Here is an 11125-nt window from a genome sequence, read left to right on the forward strand (position 1 = left end):
CACGCCCTCTTTCATTTCTTCTATCAAATACATGACAGTCTTCCCAATGGTAACGCATTAGTTTGTATGCCCACGCCCTCTTTCATTTCTTCTATCAAATACATGACAGTCTTCCCAATTGTAACGCATTAGTTTGTATGCCGACGCCCTCTTTCATTTCTTCTATCAAATACATGACAGTCTTCCCAATTGTAACGCATTAGTTGTTATGCCGACGCCCTCTTTCATTTCTTTTATCAAATACATGACAGTCTTCCCAATTGTAACACATTAGTTTGCATGCCGACGCCCTCTTTCATTCCTTCTATCAAATACATGACAGTCTTCCCAATGGTAACGCATTAGTTTGCATGCCGACGCCCTCTTTCATTTCTTCTATCAAATACATGACAGTCTTCCCAATTGTAACGCATTAGTTTACATGCCGACGCCCTCTTTCATTCCTTCTATCAAATACATGACAGTCTTCCCTTGTAACGCATTAGTTTACATGCCGACGCCCTCTTTCATTCCTTCTATCAAATACATGACAGTCTTCCCAATTGTAACGCATTAGTTTGCATGCCGACGCCCTCTTTCATTCCTTCTATCAAATACATGACAGTCTTCCCAATGGTAACGCATTAGTTTGCATGCCGACGCCCTCTTTCATTTCTTTTATCAAATACATGACAGTCTTCCCAATTGTAACGCATTAGTTTGCATGCCGACGCCCTCTTTCATTCCTTCTATCAAATACATGACAGTCTTCCCAATTGTAACGCATTAGTTTGTATACCGACGCCCTCTTTCATTTCTTTTATCAAATACATGACAGTCTTCCCAATTGTAACGCATTAGTTTACATGCCGACGCCCTCTTTCATTCCTTCTATCAAATACATGACAGTCTTCCCAATTGTAACGCATTAGTTTGCATGCCGACGCCCTCTTTCATTTCTTCTATCAAATACATGACAGTCTTCCCAATGGTAACGCATTAGTTTACATGCCGACGCCCTCTTTCATTCCTTCTATCAAATACATGACAGTCTTCCCTTGTAACGCATTAGTTTACATGCCGACGCCCTCTTTCATTCCTTCTATCAAATAGATGACAGTCTTCCCAATTGTAACGCATTAGTTTGTATGCCGTCGCCCTCTTTCATTTCTTTTATCAAATACATGACAGTCTTCCCAATTGTAACGCATTGGTTTGCATGCCGACGCCCTCTTTCATTTCTTTTATCAAATACATGACAGTCTTCCCAATTGTAACGCATTAGTTTGCATGCCGACGCCCTCTTTCATTCCTTCTATCAAATACATGACAGTCTTCCCAATTGTAACGCATTAGTTTGCATGCCGACGCCCTCTTTCATTTCTTTTATCAAATACATGACAGTCTTCCCAATTGTAACGCATTAGTTTGCATGCCGACGCCCTCTTTCATTTCTTTTATCAAATACATGACAGTCTTCCCAATTGCAACGCATTAGTTTGTATGCCGACGCCCTCTTTCATTTCTTTTATCAAATACATGACAGTCTTCCCAATTGTAACGCATTAGTTTACTTGCCGACGCCCTCTTTCATTTCTTCTATCAAATACATGACAGTCTTCCCAATTGTAACGCATTAGTTTGTATGCCGACGCCCTCTTTCATTTCTTTTATCAAATACATGACAGTCTTCCCAATTGTAACGCATTAGTTTACATGCCGACGCCCTCTTTCATTTCTTTTATCAAATACATGACAGTCTTCCCAATTGTAACGCATTAGTTTGTATGCCGACGCCCTCTTTCATTTCTTTTATCAAATACATGACAGTCTTCCCAATTGTAACGCATTAGTTTACATGCCGACGCCCTCTTTCATTCCTTCTATCAAATAGATGACAGTCTTCCCAATTGTAACGCATTAGTTTACATGCCGACGCCCTCTTTCATTTCTTTTATCAAATACATGACAGTCTTCCCAATTGTAACGCATTAGTTTACATGCCGACGCCCTCTTTCATTCCTTCTATCAAATAGATGACAGTCTTCCCAATTGTAACGCATTAGTTTACATGCCGACGCCCTCTTTCATTTCTTTTATCAAATACATGACAGTCTTCCCAATTGTAACGCATTAGTTTGCATGCCGACGCCCTCTTTCATTCCTTCTAACAAATACATGACAGTCTTCCCAATTGTAACGCATTAGTTTGCATGCCGACGCCCTCTTTCATTTCTTCTATCAAATACATGACAGTCTTCCCAATGGTAACGCATTAGTTTACATGCCGACGCCCTCTTTCATTTCTTTTATCAAATACATGACAGTCTTCCCAATTGTAACGCATTAGTTTACATGCCGACGCCCTCTTTCATTCCTTCTATCAAATACATGACAGTCTTCCCAATGGTAACGCATTAGTTTACATGCCGACGCCCTCTTTCATTTCTTTTATCAAATACATGACAGTCTTCCCAATTGTAACGCATTAGTTTACATGCCGACGCCCTCTTTCATTTCTTTTATCAAATACATGACAGTCTTCCCAATTGTAACGCATTAGTTTGCATGCCGACGCCCTCTTTCATTTCTTCTATCAAATACATGACAGTCTTCCCAATGGTAACGCATTAGTTTACATGCCGACGCCCTCTTTCATTTCTTTTATCAAATACATGACAGTCTTCCCAATTGTAACGCATTAGTTTACATGCCGACGCCCTCTTTCATTTCTTTTATCAAATACATGACAGTCTTCCCAATTGTAACGCATTAGTTTGTATGCCGACGCCCTCTTTCATTTCTTCTATCAAATACATGACAGTATTCCCAATTGTAACGCATTAGTGTACATGCCGACGCCCTCTTTCATTTCTTTTATCGTATACATTACAGTCTTCCCTTGTAACGCATTAGTTTGTATGCCGACGCCCTCTTTCATTTCTTCTATCAAATACATGACAGTCTTCCCAATTGTAACGCATTAGTTTGCATGCCGACGCCCTCTTTCATTTCTTGTATCAAATACATGACAGTCTTCCCAATTGTAACGCATTAGTTTACATGCCGACGCCCTCTTTCATTCCTTTTTATCAAATACATGACAGTCTTCCCAATTGTAACGCATTAGTTTGTATGCCGACGCCCTCTTTCATTCCTTCTATCAAATACATGACAGTCTTCCCAATTGTAACGCATTAGTTTGCATGCCGACGCCCTCTTTCATTTCTTTTATCAAATACATGACAGTCTTCCCAATTGTAACGCATTAGTTTACATGCCGACGCCCTCTTTCATTTCTTCTATCAAATACATGACAGTCTTCCCAATTGTAACGCATTAGTTTACATGCCGACGCCCTCTTTCATTTCTTCTATCAAATACATGACAGTCTTCCCAATTGTAACGCATTAGTTTGCATGCCGACGCCCTCTTTCATTTCTTCTATCAAATACATGACAGTTTTCCCAATTGTAACGCATTAGTTTGCATGCCGACGCCCTCTTTCATTTCTTCTATCAAATACATTACAGTCTTCCCAATTGTAACGCATTAGTTTACATGCCGACGCCCTCTTTCATTCCTTCTATCAAATACATGACAGTCTTCCCAATTGTAACGCATTAGTTTGTATGCCGACGCCCTCTTTCATTTCTTTTATCAAATACATGACAGTCTTCCCAATGGTAACACATTAGTTTGTATGCCTACGCCCTCTTTCATTTCTTTTATCAAATACATGACAGTCTTCCCAATTGTAACGCATTAGTTTGTATGCCTACGCCCTCTTTCATTTCTTCTATCAAATACATGACAGTCTTCCCAATTGTAACGCATTAGTTTGTATGCCGACGCCCTCTTTCATTTCTTCTATCAAATACATGACAGTCTTCCCAATTGTAACGCATTAGTTTGCATGCCGACGCCCTCTTTCATTTCTTCTATCAAATACATGACAGTCTTCCCAATTGGAACGCATTAGTTTGTATGCCGACGCCCTCTTTCATTTCTTTTATCAAATACATGACAGTCTTCCCAATGGTAACGCATTAGTTTGTATGCCGACGCCCTCTTTCATTCCTTCTATCAAATACATGACAGTCTTCCCAATGGTAACGCATTAGTGTGCATGCCGACGCCCTCTTTCATTCCTTCTATCAAATACATGACAGTCTTCCCAATTGTAACGCATTAGTTTGCATGCCGACGCCCTCTTTCATTTCTTCTATCAAATACATGACAGTCTTCCCAATTGTAACGCATTAGTTTGTATGCCGACGCCCTCTTTCATTCCTTCTATCAAATACATGACAGTCTTCCCAATTGTAACGCATTAGTTTGCATGCCGACGCCCTCTTTCATTTCTTCTATCAAATACATGACAGTCTTCCCAATTGTAACGCATTAGTTTGCATGCCGACGCCCTCTTTCATTCCTTCTATCAAATACATGACAGTCTTCCCAATTGTAACGGATTAGTTTGTAAGCCGACGCCCTCTTTCATTTCTTTTATCAAATACATGACAGTCTTCCCAATGGTAACGCATTAGTTTGTATGCCGACGCCCTCTTTCATTTCTTCTATCAAATACATGACAGTCTTCCCAATGGTAACGCATTAGTTTACATGCCGACGCCCTCTTTCATTTCTTCTATCAAATACATGACAGTCTTCCCAATTGTAACGCATTAGTTTACATGCCGACGCCCTCTTTCATTCCTTCTATCAAATACATGACAGTCTTCCCAATTGTAACGCATTAGTTTGTATGCCGACGCCCTCTTTCATTCCTTCTATCAAATACATGACAGTCTTTCCTTGTAACGCATTAGTTTGCATCCCAATGCCCCCCTCTTTCATTTCTTCTCTCAAATGCATAAACGCATTAGTTTGCATGCCGACGCCCTCTTTCATTTCTTCTCTCAAATACATGACAGTCTTCCCAATTGTAACGCATTAGTTTGTATGCCGACGCCCTCTTTCATTCCTTCTATCAAATACATGACAGTCTTCCCTTGTAACGCATTAGTTTGCATCCCAATGCCCCCTCTTTCATTTCTTCTCTCAAATGCATAAACGCATTAGTTTGCATGCCGACGCCCTCTTTCATTATTTTTTTTTTAATGCATGTAGTCTTTCCTTTTAACGCATTAGTTTGCATGCCGACGCCATCTTTCATTTCTTCTCTCAAATACATGACAGTTTTTCTTTGTAACGCATTAGTTTGCATGCCGACGCCCTCTTTCATTTATTTTCTAAAACACAGGACATTGTTTCTTTGTACCACATTAGCTTGCATCCCAACGCCTGCTGTCATTTCTTATTGTTAAATTATCCCTCTATATTTGCTAATTAAAGACCCATTTAGTAATCCAAGCGAAAGTGTAAAAAAATGTTTATAAATTGCTAAAAAGTGAAGGATAAGTCATTCAAATTGTCATTTGGTATTTTTGAAACGAAAAATTAAGCAAAAAAAACCCCAAAGAAAACAGCAGTATTAACGAAGTTGAAGCCCAATTCGAATACATGTAGCTAATTTAGATACTGTCAGTATCTAAATGACAGATTCATGTAAATTGTTTAAAATTTTTGTCTTAAGGGAAGGGGTATGAACGTTTGGACAGTATTTATTGTGGGACATTAGAGCACATCAGACATATCGAATTGCATTCTGAATACGAAGAATGTCATTCTGATATCAAATAATTTTGATTTTTGAAATTCGCAATGTCATACACATTTTATGGGAAATCATTAAAAATTGATATTTTTGATATTTTACAGTACTCGAAGTAAACTTTATAAATCGGATGATTTATACTTAAAGTGTATGTAGGTGGGATGAAAAGCCGACGATCAATTGATAATTTTGACCTTTCGTATTGAAGATATGGATTCCCCCAAAAATAGGTCTTTTTGGGAAAAAAATCCATATCTTCAATATGAAAGGTCAAATTTTCAATTGATCGTCGGCTTTTCCTCCCAGCTACATACACTTTACTTCGAGGACTGTTATATATCAAAAATTTGAAAATATCAAATTTTTATAATTTGTCATAAAATTTGTATTATATCGTGATTTTCAAAAGTTAAAATTATTTGATATCAGGAAGAAATGCTTCGTATTCAGAATGCAATTCGATACATCTGAGGTGCTCTCATGTTCCATAAAAATACTGTCGAAACGCTCAAAACGCTCATTCCAGATCCCTTAAATTTACGGCTTTCGGCTGAACCACTAGCAGGCTATATTTACATATTTATGACAATGACGAGGTACCAAAATCTGAATTTTGATGATTTTTACGATCGACCGGATGAGCAAATCACTGAATGGGCTTTTAACCTTCCATATTACACTTTCTCTTGTGCCACGATGGGTACGTATGGTGTCGCCAACCGCAACAAGTGAAACTAACTTTGGTACAGTTAATATTCAAGGTATCGGTTGAAGTGTTTTCAGTTTGTCACGATACGATATACGAAAGAATAATCGTGTTTCAGAGGGTAATTGATAACGCGTAACGTTTTAGGACAGAAATAAACAATATCCCCTACTAGGCTATTCCAGTAAACCCACACATCACTATAGAAGACATGGCCTTAATATTCCGCACAGGAATGTGAATTTCAAATGGGCATGTCTTCCAAATTTTATAAATACAAAGTAAATTAAAATGATAGGAGGTGCACGGATTTCAACTGGAAAAGCCCGATTCAGGGATGAGTGAAGTGAGGCTTAAAAAAACCGACTTGCCCTTTAATATCAACCGACCCAAAAATCTGAAAAAAAGAGGGTCGTTTTTTTTTTTAAATTTGAGATTTGATATGTTGGTTTATAATTTCAAAACATTTGTTTTATTTATGTTTAACTGCGGTATAAACAAATTCTGACTCGATTTCTGCATTTGTGTTTCATATAAACATGCTCTATTTTATTTTTTCGAACAGATTAGTAATCACAACAAATATCTGCAAATGATCGACCGACCGATCCAGGTGTTGGCACCTAAAGGGCAAGTCAACTAATTTTGTTTTAAAGCCTGATAGCAAACAATCGGTCCTTGTTGTGTTTATTGCATCATTTCCTCAATCATGCCCTAGTAGTGGTGCTCTCCGCTCCACCTGTACTCGTTCCACATCCATGTCCATTTTAAATCAGGGCTCATGTCCCTGCCCTATATACATGGTGATATGGCTATAAATTACCAGACACTCAAGATAACCGTCAGTAATGAGTAACGAACCGGCCACACCGGCTATACATATACGATAACACCTATAAAAATTGTTATAGGAAACGCATGATATACACTCTCAGAAATAGTTCTGTAAAGGGTAAAACAACACGTTATATAAATTTAAAAGGGTTCACTCAGTTTAAAGAACTTGATATTGTTGAAATTTAACATTCCTTGAAGTAAATTGTAGAAATCTAATGATGATGTACTTAAAGTGTATGTAGCTGCAATCCCGGTCATAATAATGTTAGAACACTTTAACATGAGTACTTCAATTATGCCCCTCCCATTCCCCGCGATCAATGTTGGTAGTTGTTTTTTGGTCATGCATCCCTAGAAACATCCAATATTGATTGGTGGGGGAAGGGGGAAGGTTGTAGTAGCAGGAAACAATTCAGACTTTACATCAAAGAAAGCTAAATTTCAGCCAAATTTCCATGCCAATATTTTTCGTCCATCATAACAACTTACCCTAAATTTCGAAATCGTTGAGATTTGCATATTTATGTTGTAAACTAAGACACAAAACTACTTTTTCTTTTTCAATTTTAACAATTTTTTGTTGATATTTTAAGGTATATTTTTAAAGTCAAGAAAAAATTGAGAAAACTGTGTCTGTGGAATATAATGCTTGCGGTTGCATGAAGTTGTTTAAAGATTTCGTATGCGGCAAAATAAGAGTAATGTTTAATAATTTAAAAACACTAAATACAACCCCATTAATTCATTCATTCAATTGTGGCCAATTATAGACATTGTTTTAAACTGCTAGCTGAATACATTATGCACTGGGCAAGCCAGCCTGATCTATATTCGAGGTCCGGGTTCCCGAAGAAAAATATTATTCGTTGAACTTTAGCGAAGTATATTAACCCAAACTGCTTTTGTGTTTGAAAGAATAAAAGTAAAATGAAGTATTTTTTGTCCGTCCTGCCCAGTTGTGAACCACCGACCCCTCGGGTTTGGAGTACTCTGTCGTGATAGCAAGCCACGTGTGGCGACCTGACCGACCAACCTTTTCGTGCCTATATGCAGTTGGATCCTCACGTAATTACACTCCTCGGCATGCTTGTACTACCGGGGGCTACGTGATGTAGTATTTTGTCATGTGCTGTAGCGTTTTGTAACACCCAGGTCCGGGCTCTTAGGTCAAAGGATGAGATGTTAGGGGACCAAAGCAAAACGAACATTTGCAAAATAAAAACAGAAATTTGCAAGTCACGAGTCACATTGGGCGCACTGTTAAAACGAGGCCTGATTGGTACTTCCCAGTGCAATGCAGAGCCTACATTACGATTTTAAGTTACAACTGTTTACCCATAAGTTGAATTGTTAAATTTCACAGTGCAATCTGTTCAATTTATACATTGATCGGTGTTAATATTGTGCTCGTCATTTCTTAATTTAATTTTAATTGAATTTGTTTAAGTTTTGTAATAATTCATAAACATGAAACAGGAAAACTTCAATCGTGGCGCTATATGTACGTCTTGCATTAATCAATAATTGACTACTTCATGTTTGATTTATTGGGCTTAATTTTACATTTGTTGTATTGTTGTAATTTTTCCCGGTTGATGAAATTTGTTTTGCAAATACAGGGTGTCCCAAAAAAAAGAGGCCCCTCATTGCGCCCTCTTTTTCTCCTATTTCTGAAAAGTTGATCAAATATATTTTAATAAACCAAAACAATTATATCAATCGGCTCACAACTTTTGAAGATATGCTCTTTTAAAGAAATGTACCCGTTTTTCACTCTGTCCACGGAGAAGGTTTGGCTACTTCAAAGATTGAAAAGGAATACACATACCATGCATGAATATCAAACATTCTTCAATGATAACTTTATAAAATAACTTTATTTATGGAATGGGCTTTACCGGTTGGTTTATGGGCATTGAATTTTGTTAATAGTGTCATTAATTTGTGGGTAAAATGGATGCCGAATGGGACTTCTTTTGCTTTACTTACAATTACTTATTTTTTTCTTGGCCTTTTTGTTTTATTAAGTTTCTTACTTTCTTACTTTGTTGTTTCTTGCTTTCTTTTTTTTTTAATTTACAACATAAGCCATTTCTCTTTTTAGGATAAAAGGTAGCCCTAAAAGGCTGTTTGGTTTGTCTTTGGTTCTTCTGAAGTGAGTTTACTGTGCTGCTCTGCCCTCTACCTGGTTGCCTCTTTGGCGAATACAGGTTTCAGCCCTGGTCCTCATTGCATCAATTGCGTTGCGTACCATCCTTGTGCGCCGGATACTTGCGAATGCATTCAGTAATACGTTTGTGAAGATCTTGGATTTTGCCACAAAGGAAATAAATTAAGTGGTGTGAGGTCTGGTGATCGTGTAGGCCACTCCACAGCATGAGCCATCCCAACCACTATGTTTGCTATCCGTGGACAGAGTGCAAAACGGGTACTTTTATTCAAAAGGACATATCTTCAAAAGTTGTGAGCCGATTGAAATACTTGTTTTGGTTTATTAAAGCTAACGATTCAAGGTTTCTTTACATATCAAAATATATTTAATCAACTTGTCAGAAATAGGTGAAAAAGAGGGCGCAATGAGGGGCCTCTTTTTTTTTTGGACACCCTGTACTTATTATGATTCTAATATAGTGCATATGCTATGTAAAGCCTTTTATTATATTAGCTATATCAATTATTGTTTTATTATTAATTGATAGAACCGTGTATGAAAGCCAAACATTGGCAAACCCACACCAACACACCTGATACAAAACACACATATTGCAGTTACTGTCCGTTTTCCTATACACAATACACAGTGCTCTTTCCCATTGACGCGTGACCTTTACAAATAGCCCTACGTTAACAGTATGGGGATATGACTAGTTAACGTCGCTGTGTGAAAAATAACCGGCCAATATTAAAAGTACTCTTCTAAAGTTCTAGAAAATATAGTTTTTAACATGTCCTAAATTTTTAGCTAATTTAGATGTTTGGAAATATTCGTACTTTGGTGTTTTAGTTAATGTTATAGGTAATAGTACATTGCCTAGTTAACGTCGCTGTGTGAAAAATAACCGGCCAATATTAAAAGTACTCTTCTAAAATTCTAGACAATATAGTTTTGTAACATGTCCTAAATTTTTAGCTAATTTAGGTGTTTGGAGAGGGTCGTACTTTTGTGTTTTAGGAAGGATATGTAAACGACAGATAACACCAAAAATATGAAGAAATTATTTCCAAACCGTGTTAAGTCAACAATCATTATGTTGCTCATTTTCAAGAATGCTGGTTTACAAAAAGCACGCCATTGTCTCATTTCGTGAACAATGGTACACATACCATTGTTTCCTTTCGTTTCCTTTATAATCGGTTACCCAACTGAAGCTTTAATACAAACTTTATTGCGATATCGCACATGAAAACAGTCACATGTGCACAGCCAGAGAAGATCCGATTTAATCAGTTGAGCTGTTTCAATGAGTGTTATCTTGGTTTAATAGCTTTTAATGGGGTTAAGTCCTGCAAAGGTCGAGATGAATTCTACTGTAGACATGACTGCATCATGAACCAACCCGTGCTTACCCGCGGGTCACAAGAGGTATCAATGTGTGTAGTCAAAAGTATTTGGTTGCTTCACCTTTCACACATTTCTGAAATGCCTTCTTATTTAGTAATACAATCAGATGATGAGGATATTTATATAACAGGAAATAAGCCTGATTGAAATCATCAAATACCAGCTCATTTCCTGATTAATATTGTATTAAATATTTAATGTACAATGCCATATAATATAATATATTAATAAATGACATTGAGGCAAAAGCAATTACTTTCGGAAGTAATTTTCATTATTACAGCTCCAGCAATATAATTAAGCACGATCATTCCATTACAAACGATATTGCAAAATATATTATCGATTTATAATCTTTCCG

At 37.3% G+C, this 11125-nt stretch overlaps 1 protein-coding gene across 1 annotated transcript in view; it reads left to right on the forward strand.

Annotated features, from left to right (window-relative positions):
• The window catches only part of LOC140139326 (uncharacterized), a 244697-nt gene that overhangs the window by 42795 nt on the left and 190777 nt on the right, over nucleotides 1–11125 (forward strand). The gene's annotated exons all lie outside the window — the stretch shown is intronic.

The sequence above is a fragment of the Amphiura filiformis genome, chromosome 18, assembly GCF_039555335.1.
Source record: "Amphiura filiformis chromosome 18, Afil_fr2py, whole genome shotgun sequence".
Lineage (NCBI taxonomy): Eukaryota > Metazoa > Echinodermata > Ophiuroidea > Amphilepidida > Amphiuridae > Amphiura > Amphiura filiformis.